Source organism: Helianthus annuus, chromosome 1 (assembly GCF_002127325.2).
Source record: "Helianthus annuus cultivar XRQ/B chromosome 1, HanXRQr2.0-SUNRISE, whole genome shotgun sequence".
Classification (NCBI taxonomy): Eukaryota; Viridiplantae; Streptophyta; class Magnoliopsida; order Asterales; family Asteraceae; genus Helianthus; species Helianthus annuus.
The window spans coordinates 71,819,451-71,839,744 of NC_035433.2; positions in this window are offsets into that span (position 1 = coordinate 71,819,451).

Genomic DNA, 20,294 nt, shown 5'->3' on the forward strand with positions numbered 1-20,294 from the left:
GTAAAAAAACGGCGAGTAAAAACGGGGCATAAAAAACGCCACGTAAAAAAAATGGCGCGTTAAAAAACAGGGCGTAAAAAGTGAGGCATAAAAAACGGCGCGTAAAAACGGCTCATTAAAAAACGGCACGTAAAAAGACCGGGTATAAAAACGGCGCCTAAAAACGGGTCGAAAAAATGGGGCGTAAAAAACGGTGCGTAAAAAAGGACGCGTAAAAAACGGAACGTAAAAACGTTTTTTTGTAAAAAAATCCTGAAAAAATTGTTTCTTTGGTAAAAACAATCAGATTTTAAAATGTTTTTTTAATTAAAGAATCAGATTTTAATAAAAAAACAATTAATTTAATAATACAAAAAAAGAAATAAAAAACAATAAATACAATAAGACAAAATAAACAAATTTACTAAACTACCCTTTTGACATTAAAATATTAAAAACATAATAAGACAAAAAGAATTTGTTATTGTTTTTATCACTTTTAATCTCATCCATCCATCTTCAAAGATCAATGGTTGGAAAGTGGTTCTCATGGTTTTCGCAACTAGAGGTGGTTTTCATTTTAACGCTCCCCTATATATATATATATATATATATATATATATATATATATATATATATATATATATATATATATATATATATATATATATATATATATATAGGGGAGGGTTTAAATAAGAACGCTAAATATTTGTGAGAACCGTGAGAACAAATGAAAAAACCATGAAAACTTGGTCAAAAACAATTCAAATTCAAAAATTTTTTCTACACTTATCATTATTATTCGAATACAATGTTAGAAATTCAATGTACACGTTTAAATTTACGTGAATTCATAAATAAAGAAAATTTACACATGTGTAAGTTTGCCATTTACACATGTGTAAATCTGCTATATTTACACATGTGTAAAAAATCTAAAAAGAATGATTTCGAAATGAGAAATGAATTATTTGATGTTATAAATTCTTGTTTTGATGTTGTATCTTAATTACAATGAGTTTTGTATAAAAAAATTGGTTTTGATTGATTTTTTCATTCGTTCTCACGGTTCTCGCAATATTTAGCGTTCTCAAGATAACCCTCCCCTATATATATAGTGGAAAGTTCAAATGAGAAGAAACTTTTTGTAAGAATAAAAAAGAAGAAATTTCAACCAATAAGAATCCTTTATTTTACTTCATTTAATAAAAGTATTTAATGTTACTATAAGGGTAATATGGTAAACCTACAAAGATCATTAATTAGTAGTATTCCTCTTTAATAGCTAACTTATTTTCGTAATATATATTTTTTCAAAAAAATAAAATAAACTAATTTAAAGTGTAGGATAAATTACAATGTGTATATGATAAATTACGGGTCGTGTAGGATAAATTTCAACATGTGTAGGGTAAATTTCGAAAGGTGTACGGTAACTTTTGATGTGTGTAGTAAAAAATCATTAGTGTGAAGGATGATAGTTTTTATGACTAATTAATTAGTCAAAGATGATAATAAATGAGATAAGTGAAAAAGTATTTAATGTTTTACAATTGTACCCTTTCTTCTTTTTCTTCTCAATAAAATTTTCTTCTCAAATGAACCTTCCCCTATATATATATATATATATATATATATATGGGGGGGGGTGGAGTTATTGTAAAAAAGACCAAAAGTGTGAGAAAGGTAAGAAAGAATCTCAACCGTTAGATCTAAATTAATTGAAAAGGGTATAGCTGTAAATGCAGTAACAAATTCAAATATGGTAATCCTTGATTTAAGAATTTGGAGAGAGAAAATCCTTGATTTAAGGACTTATAACCGTCCATAAATATAACACCATTCAGAGCATGTTCATGACATGGTGTTTTAAAATATAACACCATTCAGAAAATATAACACAATTCAGCACAAATATAACACCATTCAGCACAAAAAAAAAAAAACACCATTCACACAAAAATAACATCATTCAGCACAAACATAACACCATTCAGCACAAAAAAAACACCATTCACACAAAAATAACATCATTCAGCACAAAATATAACACCATTCAGCACAAAAAAAAACCATTCACACAAAAATAACATCATTCAGCACAAAAATAACACCATTCAGCACAAAAAAACACCATTCAGCAGTAAAATAAAATAAACACCATTCAGTATAAGAATATAACACCATTCAGTAAAAGAAATATAACACCATTCAGAAAAAGAAAAAAACACCATTCAGAAAAGGAAAAAACACCATTCAGAAAAGGAAAAAACACCATTCAGAAAAGAAAAAAAACACCATTTAGAACACAAAATAACACCATTCAGTACAAGATATAACACCATTCACTAAAGGAAAATATAACACCTATGTATCATCTTCTCCACTTCCGGCACCACCACTGCCGCACCACCGTTGCCGATCCCCACCACCACTCCGGTTATGCAGCCTTGTAATCGCATCCGGAGAGTCGATGACAACGGAGCTAAGGTTTCGAACCAGATAATCTGTTAGCTGTTGCTTCCAATCCTCACTTGTTAACTTGTGAATCACGCAATCGAAAGGACCTTAGTTCACTAGTGGCGTGTCGGTATCAATTCGAACGGGATCGATACTGCGTGCTTTCGCGGAATTCAGTAACGAACACTAAATAAAACTCCTCTGTTTTTTCTATAACAATGCGTAACCGACACTGAACCGCTTCGGTTTCATTGTTTTCATTTCCGCCATTGTTGAACAAGTTTCTCCAATTTCTTAAATAATTGAGAAAAAAAGATCATAACAGATTTTGTTTATGGAATCACCATTAATGAAATGACGTTGTTATGAGATCTTTGATCGTAGATGGAGATCATCTGGAGAGAGAGAGAGAGAGAGAAAGATATTGTAGGGATTTTGATTTATAGTTTCTAATTTTGAATGGGTATAAAGACTTTATTACCCCTAGAATTTTCAATTCAGTCCAAAAAAATAAACCTAATTTTACAATTTGGTCCCTATTAATCTCAACCATTAGATCAAAGATCTAATGGTTTAGATTCTTTCTTACCCTTCTCACACTTTTAGTCTTTTTACAGGATCCTAACTCTATATATGGGACCGCTAAAATGAAAACCACCTCCAGTTGTAAGAACCGCACGAACCACTTTCTAGCCATTAGATCAAGATGATGGATGGATGAGATTAAAGGTATTTAAAAATAATATTAAGTATTTTTTGTCTTATTATGTCTTTAATATTTTAATTCAAAAGGGTATTTAAGTAAAATTACTTTTTTTGTCTTTTTATATATATTATATTTAATTGCCTTTTTGTCTTATTCACTAATTACTTTTTATTAAAAAACAGAATTTTTTGTTAAACAATATTTTTATAATCAGATTTTTATGATATTTTTTTAAGATTTTCAAAATGGATGGATGAGATTAAAACATTTTTAAGAGCCGTTCTTTACGAGCGTTTTTTTACGGAACGTTTTACAACTTGTTTTTACGCTCCGTTTTTTCGCTTGGTTTTTCGACCGGTTTTTTACGCACCGTTTTTTACGTTTTACGCTAAAAAAATTTTACATAAAAGAGTACGTTTTACATTTCTGCGTTAAAAAGTTTACGATTTACGATTTAATTTTTAAGGCGCCGTTTTTCTCAATCGGCGTTTTTTTAACGCGCCGTTTTTTACACGTTTTTTAACGCCCCGATTTTTTCACATTTTTTAACGCGTCGTTTTTTACACGTTTTTGACGCGCCGTTTTTTTCACGTTTTTTAATGCGCCGTTTTTTACACGTTTTTTACGCGCCGTTTTTACGTTGACGTTTTTTTACGTTTTACGCGCCGGTTTTTTACGTTAACGTTTTTTACGTTTTACGCGCCAGTTTTTTACGGTAACGTTTTTTAAATTTTTACGCGCCAGTTTTTTACGTTAACGTTTTTTACATTTTACGCGCCGGTTTTTTACGTTAACATTTTTAAATTTAGGTTTTTTACGTTAACGTTTTTTTTTACGTTTTACGTAAACTTTTTACGTTCAACGTTTTACATAAAACTTTTTACGTTTTACGTTAAAAAGTATACGTTTTACGTTAAAAAGTTTACGGGATGAGGTTCAGAAATTGGAAAACGAGTACTATGACCTGAAGATGGTTGGATCTGAGGTCGAAGCGTATGTAAAGCGATCGTATGAATTGGCCGACATGTGCCCGAACTTGTCTCGGCCTATGTCTCGGAGAATCGAGTTGTTCATCAAGGGGCTGCCTCCGCGTGTGAAGAGTTTGGTCACTGCAGCCCATCTCAATGATTTGACACAGATTGTTCGATTAACCCACAAAATTGTGGATCAAGAGGTGGAGAGTAACTCGTTACCACCGCGTGTTTCCGCCACTACCACTGGTGCTACACCCACTGCCACTGCGTCCGGTAACGATAACAAAAGGAAGTGGAGTGACTATGATAAAGCATCTAGTGCGGGCCAGACTCAGAAAAGGCCAGACAACAACAGCAATCGCAGCATCAGCCAGTCGTTTTCCGTCAATCAAGGCCAGGGGAGTGGCCAAAGTCAAGGTTCGTATGCAGGTAGGAAGCCACGATGTAACAAATGCGGCTATCACCATTTCGGGCAGTGTGGACGGACATGTAACAGGTGTGGTAAGGCGGGCCATGAGGCCAGGGATTGTAGGGCCTCCTAGCCCAAACACCAGCAGCAACAGAACCAGCACAACCAGAGACAACAGGGACAACCGCCCCAGCAGAACCAGGGTTTTAGGAAGGGGTGCTATCAGTGTGGGGATGAGGGTCACTTTAAGCGGGACTGCCCTCAGCTAAACCAGAACGCTAACGACAATAACCGCCCGAATAATAACAACGCTGGAAACAACAACAACAACAACGGCAATAATGGGGGAAATGGTGCTCGAGGCAGAGTGTTCCAGCTTGGAGCAGGGGATGCCAGGAATGACGACAACGTTGTAACTAGTACGTTTCCTGTTAACAATCGTATTGCTTCTGTATTATTTGATTCGGGTGCCGATTGGAGTTATGTGTCCCTAGAGTTTAGTCAACGATTAGGGATAACCCCAACACCTTTAGAAGTTAAACAAGTAGTAGAATTAGCAGACGGTAAAACTACAGAAGCCTCGAATGTCCTTTTTGGATGCAAACTAGATCTCGTGGGTCAGGTGTTTGATATTGACCTCCTTCCCGTTACGCTCAGTAGTTTTGACATAGTGGTAGGCATGGATTGGTTGTCTAAGCATCAAGCAGAAATTTTGTGTAAAGAGAAGATCGTGTGTATCCCTCTCCCTGATGGGGAGACATTATTAGTTCAAGGGCATCGTAGTGGGACGATGGTTGGTATTATCTCGGCCATGCGCGCACAACAATATCTGCAAAAGGGGTATCCTGCAATGTTAGCGTTAGTTACCAACGCTCAGTCTGAAGAGAGTAAGATCGAGGATCTACCAGTGGTGCGAGAATTCGCTGATGTATTTCCAGAGGAGCTACCAGGGTTACCTCCTCACCGTCAAGTAGAATTTCAGATTGATCTTGCACCGGGAGCGGCTCCAATTGCTCGGGCTCCTTACCGATTAGCACCTGGAGAGTTACAGGAGCTGTCCAATCAACTACAGGAGTTGTTGGATAGGGGTTTCATTCGACCCAGTTCTTCGCCTTGGGGAGCCCCAGTTCTGTTCGTAAAGAAGAAAGACGGGTCATTCCGTATGTGTATCGACTATCGAGAGCTCAACAAGGTGACCATTAAGAACCGCTATCCGTTACCACGCATCGACGACTTGTTTGACCAGTTGCAAGGGTCAAGCTTCTATTCCAAGATCGACTTAAGATCGGGGTATCACCAGGTAAGGGTTAGGGAAGAGGATGTTCCCAAGACGGCTTTTCGAACGCGCTATGGACACTACGAGTTTTTGGTTATGCCGTTTGGATTGACTAATGCACCAGCGGTTTTCATGGATCTCATGAACCGCGTATGTAAGCCTTATCTCGACGAGTTCGTTATAGTGTTTATTGACGACATCCTAGTCTATTCCAAGAACAGGGAGGATCACGAGCGCCACCTACGTCTCATCTTGGAACTTTTGAGAAGGGAACAGCTGTATGCGAAATTTTCTGAGTGCGACTTTTGGATTCGAGAAGTGCATTTCCTTGGGCACGTTGTTAACGAGAAAGGGATACATGTGGATCCTGCGAAGGTGGATGCAGTTAAGAATTGGGCGGCACCAAAGACTCCGTCTGAGGTGCGACAATTTCTTGGTCTCGCAGGGTATTATCGAAGGTTCATTAAAGATTTCTCGAAGATCGCGCAACCCCTCACCTCACTGACACAGAAGAACACGACGTACTCTTGGGGAACGAAGCAGGAAGAGGCCTTCCAGTTGTTAAAACAGAAACTTTGCAGTGCACCGATCTTGTCGTTACCAGAGGGTACCGAAGATTTTGTGGTTTATTGTGATGCTTCGATTCAGGGTCTCGGTTGCGTGTTGATGCAACGCGAGAAGGTGATAGCTTATGCTTCTCGTCAGCTAAAGGTGCACGAGAAGAACTACACGACACACGACTTGGAGTTAGGAGCGGTGGTATTTGCGTTGAAGATTTGGAGGCACTATCTGTACGGTACCAAATGCACCATCTACACCGACCGTAGGAGTCTCCAGCACATCTTCGACCAGAAAGAGTTAAATATGCGACAACGACGATGGGTGGAATTATTGAACGATTATGAATGCGCCATCAAGTATCATCCGGGCAAGGCAAACGTTGTAGCTGACGCCCTCAGCAGAAAGGATAATGCACCTAGGCGTGTGCGAGCATTGCAACTCACGATCCAGTCCAATCTTCCTTCCCAGATACGAGACGCTCAGTTAGAAGCATTGAAACCAGAGAACGTTCAAGCTGAAGCTTTACGTGGCTCGAGGCAACGACTAGAACGAAAGGGAGACGATGCTTACTACGTAACTGGACGCATTTGGGTCCCATTCTTTGGCAACTTACGAGAACTTGTAATGGAAGAGGCACATAAATCACGTTACTCTGTACATCCTGGATCAGATAAGATGTACCACGACTTGAAAACTACCTACTGGTGGCCCAGCATGAAGGCTCATATAGCAACCTACTTCAGCAAATGTTTGACTTGTGCTAAAGTCAAAGCCGAACATCAAAAGCCCTCAGGTCTACTGCAGCAACCAGAGATACCCACATGGAAGTGGGAACAGATCGCCATGGATTTCGTGACAGGACTACCAAGAACTCAGGCTGGGAATGACACCATTTGGGTGATTGTTGATCGCCTCACGAAGTCAGCACATTTCCTGGAAATTAAGGAAACAGAAAAATCCTCTCAGCTGGCAGCAGTGTATCTTAAGGAGGTGGTTTCTAGGCATGGGGTGCCAACTTCTATCATTTCAGACCGAGATCCGCGTTTCACTTCAGAGTTATGGCAGTCAATGCATAAGTCGTTCGGTTCCCAACTCGACATGAGTACCGCTTATCACCCGCAGACGGATGGTCAAAGCGAGCACACCATCCAAACACTTGAAGACATGCTACGGGCATGTGTAATCGACTTTGGGAAAGGATGGGAGAAGCACTTACCATTGAGAGAATTCTCCTACAACAACAGCTACCATACAAGTATTAAGGCAGCTCCATTCGAAGCATTGTACGGACGGAAATGTCGTTCACCTCTCTGCTGGCTTGAGGTGGGTGATAGTCTGATTACAGGCCCTGAGTTTGTGCTTGAGGCATCAGAAAGCATTGTGCAGATCCGAAACCGTATGGCCGCAGCTCGCGATCGCCAGAAAAGCTACGCTGACAAGCGTAGTAAACCGCTGGAATTTGAAGTTAATGACCGCGTTATGTTAAAGGTTTCACCCTGGAAGGGTGTGGTGCGTTTTGGGAAACGCGGCAAACTAAACCCTCGTTATGTAGGACCATTCAAAATTTTAGAACGGATTGGAAAGGTGGCCTACAGGTTGGAATTACCGGCTGAGTTGGGTAATGTCCATGATGTATTTCACGTATCGCAGCTAAAGAAGTGTTTGGTTGATGAAACACTAGTTGTACCATTTCAAGAGCTGAAGATAGACGACAAATTGCAGTTTGTCGAAGAACCAATTGAGATTATGGATCGGGAAGTTAAAGTTCGTAAGCACAGCCGTGTACCGATTGTGAGAGTTCGTTGGAACTCAAGACGTGGTCCAGAGTTCACGTGGGAACGCGAGGACCAGATGAAACAGAAGTATCCACATTTGTTCCCCAAAGACCAGACAAAACCTAGTGAACCTAACGTCAATGCAACTAGTGAATTTCGGGACGAAATTCCCATTCAAGTGGGGGATGATGTGACACCCCAGGAAAACCAGTGAGTGAACGATATAACTTACCTAGCTTCCTCAGTGAGTGCATACCAAATTTCGGGACGAAATTTCTTTCTAGTTGGGGATACTGTGACAACTCGTAATTCGAACCTACTTCTGTGTAATGTTACGTGCTTATGTGAACTACTACGATTATTAAACGTTATGATTTTGTGTTTTATGTAATGCAATGTATGTATGTATTGGCTCAAACGCACAACATGAACCAACCGCACAATCATCACTCGAACGCACAAGGCCATTGGGCCGTATTGTTTGTACTCGGACCATAGGGCAGCCCAAGTTTGGGGTTCGGCCCATACCCTTAGCCGATTAACACTAGGGTGCTTGCACTTATCTCACATTGCTACCAAATCACACAAAAACCCTACTTGCTCTCTTCTCTCTCTCTCGAAGCCGGCGACACCAAAGACTCTCGTTTGGATCAACTCTTGTTCCAATCCTCTTATTCGGTTAGTGTATTGCTAATTGTTTCATGATTTCTGTTGTATTTGTGTGTTAGATGATATTATGATTCCTATGTACTGCATGATGAACTAGTAATATTGTATGATCGATTGTGATAAAACCGGCTCACATGTGCACTTTATCGGATGTTACCATTAAGAACCGAATAGATGATTAACCTATGTTATGTTATGCAATTCGGATTGTTAGCTGGTTGATATCGGGATATGTATGAAATCGGCTTGCATGAGGTTGTTATGTCTTAAAGTTGATCCGATTGATTATGGGTAGGATGTGTTCTTGAAAGCATGATTAGGGTTCATATGGATTAGGTGATAAAAACTATGATTTGATCGATTATGGTAGAGGTAGAAACTGTTGATGTTGTTGATTGACTTGGTGTAATATGGAAACTATTAAATGGATTGTAACTGAATAGCATGATTTCCGGAATGATAAGATCAATCGCACAAGACTCCTGGTCGTACAAGGAGTCCCGTCGCACAAGCTGATTCAATCGCACAAGTTGAATCAGGTCCTTTCCGTTGGGCCACACGCACACACAAACGCACAAACTGATTGGGCCGGACAGCCCAAGTGTCCAGTCGCACAAGGTTAACCGGGCCGCACAAGATTTCTGTTTATTTGTTGTTTGGGCTACATGTTTACCTGTTGGGCTTCTAATCTTTGGGCCGAGTTTATGATAAATCGCACAACCCAAGCAGATCGCACAAGTCTGCTTGGATCGCACAATGTCACTCGTATGTTATAAGTTGGGCCAGGGGGGATTATGCTTGGGCCGAGACCTTTATGTTGGGCTAATTATGTGTTGGGCCGGTTCATATTGGATCGCACAACATGTTGTGGATCGCACAACATGTTGGGCCGGAAACTTTGGGCTTATTAAATCATGCAAGTTTGGATATGTTATGACTGTTAACCTGTATTGCCTAACTGTTAAGTGTTGCCATGATCCATACGTGTTTGTAACGTGTTAACTCTGTGCAATCGTACGTGCTTTACTTGAACCAAACCTGACTTGTACGGTAACCCTGTTAGGACGTGGTTGACCACCTTTAATTCAAGAACCTTTTGTGTATCTTACCGAGCAAACCAAGGTGAGTTCATTGCATTTCTCTAAGCATGCGTCCCGGTGGTTTGGGACAACTGGTAAACATTTGGAAGGGAAACTCTGGGTAAACGATTAACTTGGATATTGGTTATTGTACATGGGATCGATCATTACCAAGGCTCGGTTAGGGGCATTGGAGTTGTTAAGGGGCACACTCCCCGGATACATATGGGCACACTCCCTAGGGTATCTAGCATGAGCAACATCGTAACGAAACATTGAATCGCATTAACATACATCTGGTAACAAAACACGTTAACAAAACCTTGAACTCACCAGCGTAGTCTGACACACTTGTTTGCATGCTTGTAGGTCATTAACGTTTGGAACATGGACTTGCTATCTGGGAGTGCTGGAGTGGTCATGGATCGAGGCTCTTGGATTAACTTACATTTGATACATTGGTTTTAAGCATTATTATGAAACATTTGCTAAACGATTATTTACATGCTTCCGCTACACAACACTTTGGAATTTGATATTATGTTTTATTTAAGTATTACCATCGGTTCAATGTGATTGGTGGCTCGAACTCTGATGCGTAACACGCCTCGCGGGATTTTCGCAGGTGGGAATTTTGGGGGTGTTACACGTAAACCTACGTATGCTTATACTACTTACTGTCCTCGGTTGTGCAGGACACATGCGTAAAGCTCACACATGCATATGCTTCTTACTGTCCTCGGTTGTGCAGGACCCCTACGTAAAATCTACGTATACTTATACTTACTACTATCCTCGGTTGTGAAGGATACTCACGTAAAACCTACGTGTATTTATACTTACTACTATCCTCGGTTGTGAAGGATACTTACGTAAACCTACGTAAAGCTTGTACGTACTACTGTTCTCGGTTGTGAAGAACACTTATGGTTACGAATAGTCTAGTGGTTATACAACATGGGAAGCCCCCACCAATAGAACGTACTATCGGCCCAGTAGAGCCACATGTTACAAACGAATATACTATTACGCATTTACTTTCTGTGAACTCGCTCAACTAGTTGTTGATCCTCTGTTACATGCCTTGCAGGTCGTTAGATACATGGAACTTGCACAGGGAGGAGCTGGTCGTTGTGGGCTTGGATCGTGATAGTTTTGTTAAACACTTATGACATTTGATACTTCATTATGATGGGTTTTATTTATACGCTTCCGCTAAACAATGATAACTTACTTATGTTTTGGGACACCTTTCATAAGGATTTGGTTTGGTTTAATGGCAATTACTTTTACTATATATATTGTTCTATGTGATTGGTGGCTTGATCCTGGTCAGTCACGCTTCCAAGCGGTGATACTCCGCAGGTGGATTTTGGGGGTGTGACAGATTGGTATCAGAGCCATTGGTTATAGAGAACTTGGTTTTAATATGGGGAAAACGTTTTTATTAAAACCAGACTATAACCAGAACAGTGCTCTCAACGAGCCACAACGACGCTTCGCTCCACGTGCAAGACTCAACATCCTAGGTAATAAGGTTTATGTTTATTGCCTACATGCTAGATATGCATAGAACTTTGCTCGTGGTATACTTAGATTACATTGCTCATTACTTGTTATTGCTTGAAACGCTTGTGTGCTTACACTCTTCTGTCATCGCACTATTCGCGAACCTTTCTCACTTATGTTGCCTTTGATGTGAAGATCAATGGCTGGACGTATTAACATGACACAAGCCCAGTTGACGGCTTTCGTTAATGAACAAGTTGCTGCGGCACTTGCAGCTGCTCAAGCAGGTCAACACGCTCAGCAGCCCGTCTGCATTTTCAAGAACTTTATGGATTGTCGTCCTAGCACATTTAGTGGCACTGAAGGAGCGGTTGGACTCCTCCACTGGTTTGAAAAGCTCGAGTCTGTGTTCGAGATGTGTGAATGCCCTGAGGCTCGCAGGGTCAAGTATGCCACTGGTACTTTAGAGGGGATTGCTCTAACTTGGTGGAACGCGCAAGTGCAGATCTTAGGGTTGGCAGCTGCTAACGCCACCCCTTGGAATGACATCAAGGAACTGATTAAACGTGAATACTGCAATCGGGAAGACATCCACAAGCTGGAGGATGAGTTTTATCATTTGAAAATGACTGGGTCAGAAATCGAAACTTACACTAAACGGTCGAACGAACTGGCTGTGCTGTGTCCAACTATGGTGGACCCTCCAATCAAGCACATTGAGTTGTACCTCAAGGGACTAGCGCCAGAGATACAGAGCCATGTGACATCGGCTAATCTTGACAACATTCAGGCTATTCAGCGCCTCGCTCATCGTATCACAGATCAGGCAGTGGATCAGAATAGACTGCCTAAACGTATCAGCGCTACTACTACCGCTACCACTGCTACTACACTTGCTACTCCCAGCGACAACAAGAGAAAATGGGATGGGGATTCTAGCAAGGGGTCAGCTTCAGTTCAGTCACAGGTTCAGCAGCGAAAGACTGACAGTTACCAGAGTCCCAGTCAGCATTCTTCAGGCAGTCACAGGCAGGGGGGATATCGAGGGAACCTCCCAAAGTGTAACAACTGCAACAGACACCACAGTGGCCAGTGTAACAAGGGTCGTTGTCAAAGATGCCTCAAGATGGGTCATGAGGCCAAGGATTGTAGAAGCCCTCTGCCTGCGAACCAGAATCAGCAGCAGCCTCAAGCGCAGCAGAATCAACAACAGGGCAACAAGGGGTGTTTTCAGTGCGGTGCTGAAGGCCACTTCAAAAGGCACTGCCCTCAGCTAAACAGGAACCAGAACAACAACAACAACAACAATAACAACAATCAGGGCAATGGCAACAACAACAATGGTGGGAACAACAACGGCAATGAAGCAAGGGGTCGTGCATTTGTGTTGGGGCAGGGTGATGCCAGAAATGATCCCAACGTCGTTATGGGTAAGTTTCTTCTCGACGATATATATGTTACTGTTTTGTTTGATTCGGGTGCGGATACGAGTTATATGTCTTTGAAAATGAGTAAATTGTTAAAACGTACACCAACACCCCTAAGCACCAAACATGTAGTAGAACTAGCAAATGGTAAAAGTGTAGAAGCCACGCATGTAGTCAAGGGTTGTAACATCGTTCTAGCGGGTCAGACCTTCTCGATTGATCTTATTCCAATAGTTCTGGGTAGTTTCGACATCGTCATCGGCATGGATTGGTTATCCAAGCAACAGGCAGAGATCCTATGTAAAGAGAAGATCATTCGCATTCCTCGTCCTGGTCGAGAACCTCTTGAAGTTCAAGGCGACAAGAGTGGTGCTGTGGTTGGCATCATCTCTTTCTTGAAGGCGCAGAAATGTTTACGAAAGGGGCACACCGCCATTTTGGCACTTGTCACTGACGCAGCAGCGAAAGAGAAAAGAATAGAGGATATTCCAGTTGTACGCGAATTTCCTCAAGTGTTTCCAGAAGATTTACCTGGTCTACCGCCTCATCGCCAGGTCGAGTTTCAAGTCGAGCTAGCTCCAGGAGCAGCACCTATAGCTCGCGCACCGTATCGTTTGGCTCCAACTAAACTGGAAGAACTGTCTAAGCAACTACAAGAGCTCTTGGATAAGGGCTTCATTCGTCCAAGCTCTTCGCCTTGGGGAGCTCCAGTATTATTCGTGAAAAAGAAGGATGGCACTTTCAGGATGTGCATCGATTACCGCGATCTGAACAAGGTCACAGTGAAGAACCGCTATCCTCTTCCTCGTATTGACGACTTATTCGACCAGTTGCAAGGGTCGAGCTACTACTCCAAGATTGATCTAAGGTCAGGGTATCATCAGCTGAGAGTCCGGGATGAGGACGTCTCCAAGACAGCATTCAGAACTCGCTACGGTCACTACGAGTTTCTTGTCATGCCATTTGGGTTAACGAACGCGCCTGCCGTATTTATGGATCTAATGAACAGAGTGTGCAAACCCTATCTTGACAAGTTCGTCATTGTTTTCATCGACGACATTCTGATCTACTCCAAGAGTCAGGAGGAACACGAGCAGCACTTACGTCTTATCTTGGAACTTCTTCGAAAGGAACAACTGTACGCCAAGTTTTCAAAATGCGACTTCTGGCTTCGTGAAGTCCACTTCTTAGGCCATGTGGTGAACAGGGATGGGATTCATGTCGATCCATCCAAGGTAGATTCGATCAGGAACTGGCCTGCACCACGTACACCAACGGAAATACGCCAATTCTTGGGTTGGCGGGGTATTACAGACGATTTATTAAAGACTTCTCCAAGATCGCACAGCCGCTCACTATGTTGACACAGAAAGGTGTCACCTACCGTTGGGGAGATTCCCAGGAAACCGCTTTTCAGTACTTAAAGGATAGGCTTTGCAGCGCACCTATTCTCTCACTGCCAGAGGGCACGGATGATTTTGTGGTCTATTGTGACGCATCGATACAGGGCTTGGTTGTGTATTGATGCAGCGGGATAAAGTTATTGCCTACGCTTCTCGTCAACTCAAAGTTCATGAACGGAACTACACAACGCACGATTTAGAGCTGGGAGCTGTTGTTTTTGCACTTAAGATATGGCGACACTACCTGTACGGTACCAAGTGCACAATTTACACCGATCACAGGAGTCTCGAGCATATCTTCAAGCAGAAGGAATTGAATATGCGTCAACGACGATGGGTCGAGCTACTTAATGATTACGAATGTGCCATCAAGTACCATCCACGCAAGGCCAATGTTGTGGCTGACGCTCTCAGTCGAAAAGACACTCTACCTAGGCGTGTACGCGCCTTGCAGCTCACTATTCAGTCCAATCTTCCTGCACAAATAGGAAATGCTCAGGTGGAAGCATTGAAACCAGAAAACGTCAGGGCTGAAGCCTTACGCGGCTCAAGGCAACGGTTAGAACAAAAGGAAGACGACGCCTACTATGTAACAGGGCGTATTTGGGTTCCACTATATGGCGGTTTACGAGAACTTGTGATGGATGAAGCTCACAAGTCTCGCTACTCAGTACATCCAGGTTCGGATAAAATGTACCACGATCTCAAAACAACATATTGGTGGCCTAGCATGAAAGCCCACATCGCGACTTACGTCGGCAAGTGTTTGACATGTGCAAAAGTCAAAGTGGAGTATTAGAAACCAGCGGGCCTACTGCAACAACCCAGGATACCACAGTGGAAATGGGAAGAAATTTCCATGGATTTTGTTACTGGCCTGCCTAGATCCCAGCGTGGGAATGATACTATCTGGGTGATCGTAGATCGACTCACAAAGTCTGCTCATTTCCTGGCTATTAAGGAAACAGATAAGTTCTCTACCTTAGCAGACGTCTACTTGAAAGAAGTTGTTTCGAGGCACGGAGTGCCAACCTCTATTATTTCGGATCGGGATGCACGATTCACGTCAGAGCTATGGCAAGCGATGCACAAATCTTTCGGCTCACGGTTAGACATGAGCACAGCGTATCATCCTCAGACGGATGGGCAGTCTGAGCGAATGATCCAAACTCTTGAAGACATGCTTCGGGCATGTGTTATTGATTTCGGCAACGGCTGGGAAAAGCACCTCCCTTTGGTGGAGTTCTCATACAATAACAGCTATCACACCAGCATACAAGCCGCTCCATTCGAGGCATTGTACGGGCGTAAATGCCGGTCACCTCTCTGTTGGGCAGAGGTGGGGGATAGTCAGATCACGGGTCCGAAGATTGTAGTGGACGCCACAGAAAAGATTGCACAAATACGACAACGCATGGCGGCAGCACGCGACCGTCAGAAAGCCTACGCGGACAAGCGTAGGAAGCCTTTGGAATTTCAGGTCGGGGACCGGGTTTTACTTAAAGTCTCACCCTGGAAGGGTGTGGTTCGTTTTGGCAAACGGGGCAAACTAAATCCGCGGTATGTCGGACCGTTCGAGATCATTGAGAAAATAGGCAAAGTGGCCTACAAGCTAAACCTACCAGCTGAACTCGGTGCAGTTCACAATGTATTTCACGTGTCGAATCTGAAGAAGTGCCTGTCAGATGAGACCCTCATAGTTCCTTTTAAGGAACTCACTATCGACGAGCGGTTGCAGTTCGTCGAGGAGCCAGTTGAAATCACGGACCGGGATGTTAAGGTCCTCAAAACAAGAGAATCCCTCTTGTTCGAGTTCGTTGGAACTCCAAACGTGGCCCAGAGTACACCTGGGAACGCGAAGACCAGACGAAAGAAAAGTACCCCCAGTTATTCGGAACCAATGCAACCACTACTGAGGCTGAAGCTACTACTATTGAATTTCAGGACGAAATTCCAAATCAACGGGGGGACGATGTGACACCCCAGGAAAACCAGTGAACAATACAGCTTACCTAGCTTCCCCAGTGAGTGCGTACCAAATTTCGGGACGAAATTTCTTTCAAGTTGGGGATAATGTGACAACTCGAATTTCCAAGATTCCTATTTTGCATTTATTGCACGTTCATGTACTGTTTAGTTGTTTATTTGCACAATTGATTGCTATGGAATTGTATACGTTTTAATACAATGAAGTGTATTGTGTGATTATGCATGGTTATGTGTTAATTGTGATAGACTTGTCAAATGCATAAACTTAGTGGTGAAACTGTGAAACTGTTTGAGATGGTGTACTATTGTAAAATATATTAATTAAGGGTGTAGAGAGCTATTAGTGAAACTTAAGCTATACTTAACCCTAATCCCTTGTTCACTAATCATTTTCACAAAACCAAAGCACGTACTATACTCTCTAATCCCCTAGCAATCATCATCACCAAATCATTGGCAAGACATTCATCACTTTCGATTCCGCATTTTCTCTAAGAATCAACAGAAGGTAAATGATTATTGATTGTTTGATTGTATCAATTCTTGATTCTTGTGAATTCTTGAAAACCCTAGCTCTCATATGATGCTTATGTGATTTTGATTGATTTTTGAATTATTGATGTTGATGATTAGTTGTATGCTTGATAGATTGTTCCTGTAATAATTGTTGTTGTTGATCATAGGTTGATGATTGATTATGATTCTGCTGTCAATATGTATGAAATTAGGGTTAGAAACCAAGAAAACGTAACTGTTATGATGCAAAGAACGAATGATTGAATTGTTTCTCAGAGTTTTGTGAATGAATATGTATGTCTGAGTTTCGTAACCCTAATGTAGTTGTCTGAGTTTTGTAACTATGATTGATTGTCTGAGTTTTCAAAGCATGCTTGATCCGAGTTTCATAGTTACCCTAGTCCGAATTTTATTGCATGTAACCCTAATGTCCGAACTTTATTAACATATGCATGTGTCCGATCTTTAATAAACTTATTTGTCCGAATTTTTGTGACTTTGAGATGTTGTCCGACTTTTATGATCTGTTATATTATATCCGAATTTTATATATATCATGCATAAGATCCGACCTTTAGTAGATGATAAAGGTCCGACCTTTACATATAACCTAGTGTCCGATCTTTACAAACATCAAAAAGGTCCGACCTTTAAGCCCTTATGGTCCGAATTTCTTTGCTTGAGAACCTTGGGTCCGACTTTTATGCAAAGAGGGGATGTCCGAGTTTCTTAGGGGATGTTATGGTCCGAGTTTAACCCCCCCAAGCCCCTGTCCGACTTTTACCCCCTCACCTATGTTGTCCGACCTTTAACACCCACACCCCATGTCCGAGTTTCATAAGGGGGTGGGTTATTGACCGAGTTTTGCTACATCATAATCATATGGTCCGAGCTTTTGTGTGTTATGTTTTGATCTGAGTTTTAAGAACAAGTGTTTGGTCCGAATTTCGTTATCTGTTAAGTGACATGCCCTGAGTTCTGCTTATACGTGAAAAGACTGTGTACTATGATGTCAAGTGCAGTAACCTGTATGAGGAATAATATGCTACTAAACCTTACCTGTGTGAGATTATATGATACTTTACTTAACTGGATGATACCGTATGCACGAACAACCTTTATCATATCATTTTATACACAAATATCACACGGATCACAACTGCTTGATATCATAGACTTGTAAACCCTAATTGTGCGTAAAACACTCACATCAAGCTTATGTGCAATGTACCTTAGATTGTGAGCAACGGACTTAAACACTAATTAACCCTAGAAGCAATAACATACCGAGCAAACCAAGGTGAGTTCACACCCTTACTAAGGCATGGGATTCCCAGGGTTGGGAATGGGATTGAAGGAATAAGGTTGAATAGATTCATACTGACACTACCACTAGACTACCATACCAGCGTCCTCGGTTGTGCAGGACACATACGTAAACCTACGTATGCTTATACTACTTACTGTCCTCGGTTGTGCAGGACACATGCGTAAAGCTCACATATGCATATGCTTCTTACTGTCCTCGGTTGTGCAGGACCCCTACGTAAAATCTACGTATACTTATACTTACTACTATCCTCGGTTCTGAAGGATACTCACATAAAACCTACGTGTATTTATACTTACTACTATCCTCGGTTGTGAAGGATACTTACGTAAACCTACGTAAAGCTTGTACGTACTACTGTTCTCGGTTATGAAGAACACTTATGGTTACGAATAGTCTAGTGGTTATACAACATGGGAAGCCCCCACCAATAGAACGTACTATCGGCCCAGTAGAGCCACATGTTACAAACGAATATACTATTACGCATTTACTTTCTGTGAACTCGCTCAACTAGTTGTTGATCTTCTGTTACATGCCTTGCAGGTCGTTTGATACATGGAGCTTGCACAGGGAGGAGCTGGTTGTTGTGGGCTTGGATCGTGATAGTTTTGTTAAACACTTATGACATTTGATACTTCATTATGATGGGTTTTATTTATACTCTTCCGCTAAACAATGATAACTTACTTATGTTTTGGGACACCTTTCATATGGATTTGGTTTGGTTTAATGGCAATTACTTTTACTATATAGTATATATATTGTTCTATGTGATTGGTGGCTTGATCCTGGTCAGTCACGCTCCCAAGCGGTGATACTCCGCAGGTGGATTTTGGGGGTGTGACAGCATCCGCACCCGGCGGGAATACCACTAATACCGGACAACAACTCAACTACGGTCAGTCATGTCCATCGTTAGTAACCCAGACAATAACTCCCCCAATCACTCAGGGTTCGCCTGTTTTAATCCCAATAAACAAAGAAGATGAGTTGACTAGGCCATACAAGCCGACTGAGGTCACTTTTAGATCAAAGTTTTCCAGACGTATAGCGGAAACTCCTATTAAAGAAAAACCGAAGATGCCACCTACTGTGGGAAAGTATGATGGAACTAGTGATCTGGATGATCATATTAACCTGTTTAGGAGTGTAGGGGAAGTAGGCTTGTGGCCAATGCCCCTATGGTGCAAGATGTTTGTTCAAACTTTGGTAGGGGCAGCTTGTGTATGGTGGGACAGTCTCCATGTCGGTGGAATCAATAGCTTTGAGGAGTTTGTAACAAAGTTTTCACAACAGTTCAGCCAATAACGGAGACACACCAAGGATAGGAATGGAGTGTTGCACATATGCCGACGGGAAAACGAAACAGTAGAGAACTTTTTGACAAGATTTAACAAAGAAAGCATCGCCATTCCTGGCCTAACCCAAGCTTTGGCGTGTGGCGCCTTTTTACAAGGCGTAAACGATAATGAACTCCTCAGAAGGATGCATGACAGGAACGGTGTTCCGAATACCATCGAAGAAATTACGAGAATTTCCAAGGTCTACGTACGCCAAGAAAAATCTATCATAGCCAGTCATGTGGCAAACAAGAAAAAAGAGTTATAACGAGCATCGGAAGAAACCGACCGTCGCCGGGTTAAGATCAAGAGTTAGAGCAGAAGGTTTTCAAGGGGAAGTCAAACTAAATCCCAAGGGAGATACGAAAAACCCCGAAGCACGTCGTCAAAGAGTGAATACTTTTCTAGTGGAGCCAAGTCAGATTTTCCCATTCTGAGTAAAACGCCCTCGGAAATACTTTCTTCTAAAAATCTCAAGCTTAACCCGCCTAAACCTTTAAAGGATTTAGCCGGGAAGGATTCTTCCAAGTACTGTGAATATTATAAAGGGCGTGGGCATGATACCAACGATTGTTATTAGTTAAAGAAGCAGACTGAGTATTATGTAAAATCTGGGAAGTTGGCCCATTTGGTCAAAGATATTAAGCAAGGCCCTCCATCGGTGAAGGATGAAGATGGTAATGTGGGTAAAAAAACAGCGCGAGATGAATATGGTTTATGTCGAAGACATGAGAGGAACTAAGCGGGGATTTGAGATCCTTGAACCGTGGATGTCGGTCGACATGCACGCGGGTTCTCGACAGCGGGATACCCATCTTAGCACGGATCCCCTCATAATCACCATAGCGGTGGGTGACTATAATATGAGAAGAATCCTGGTAAGCAC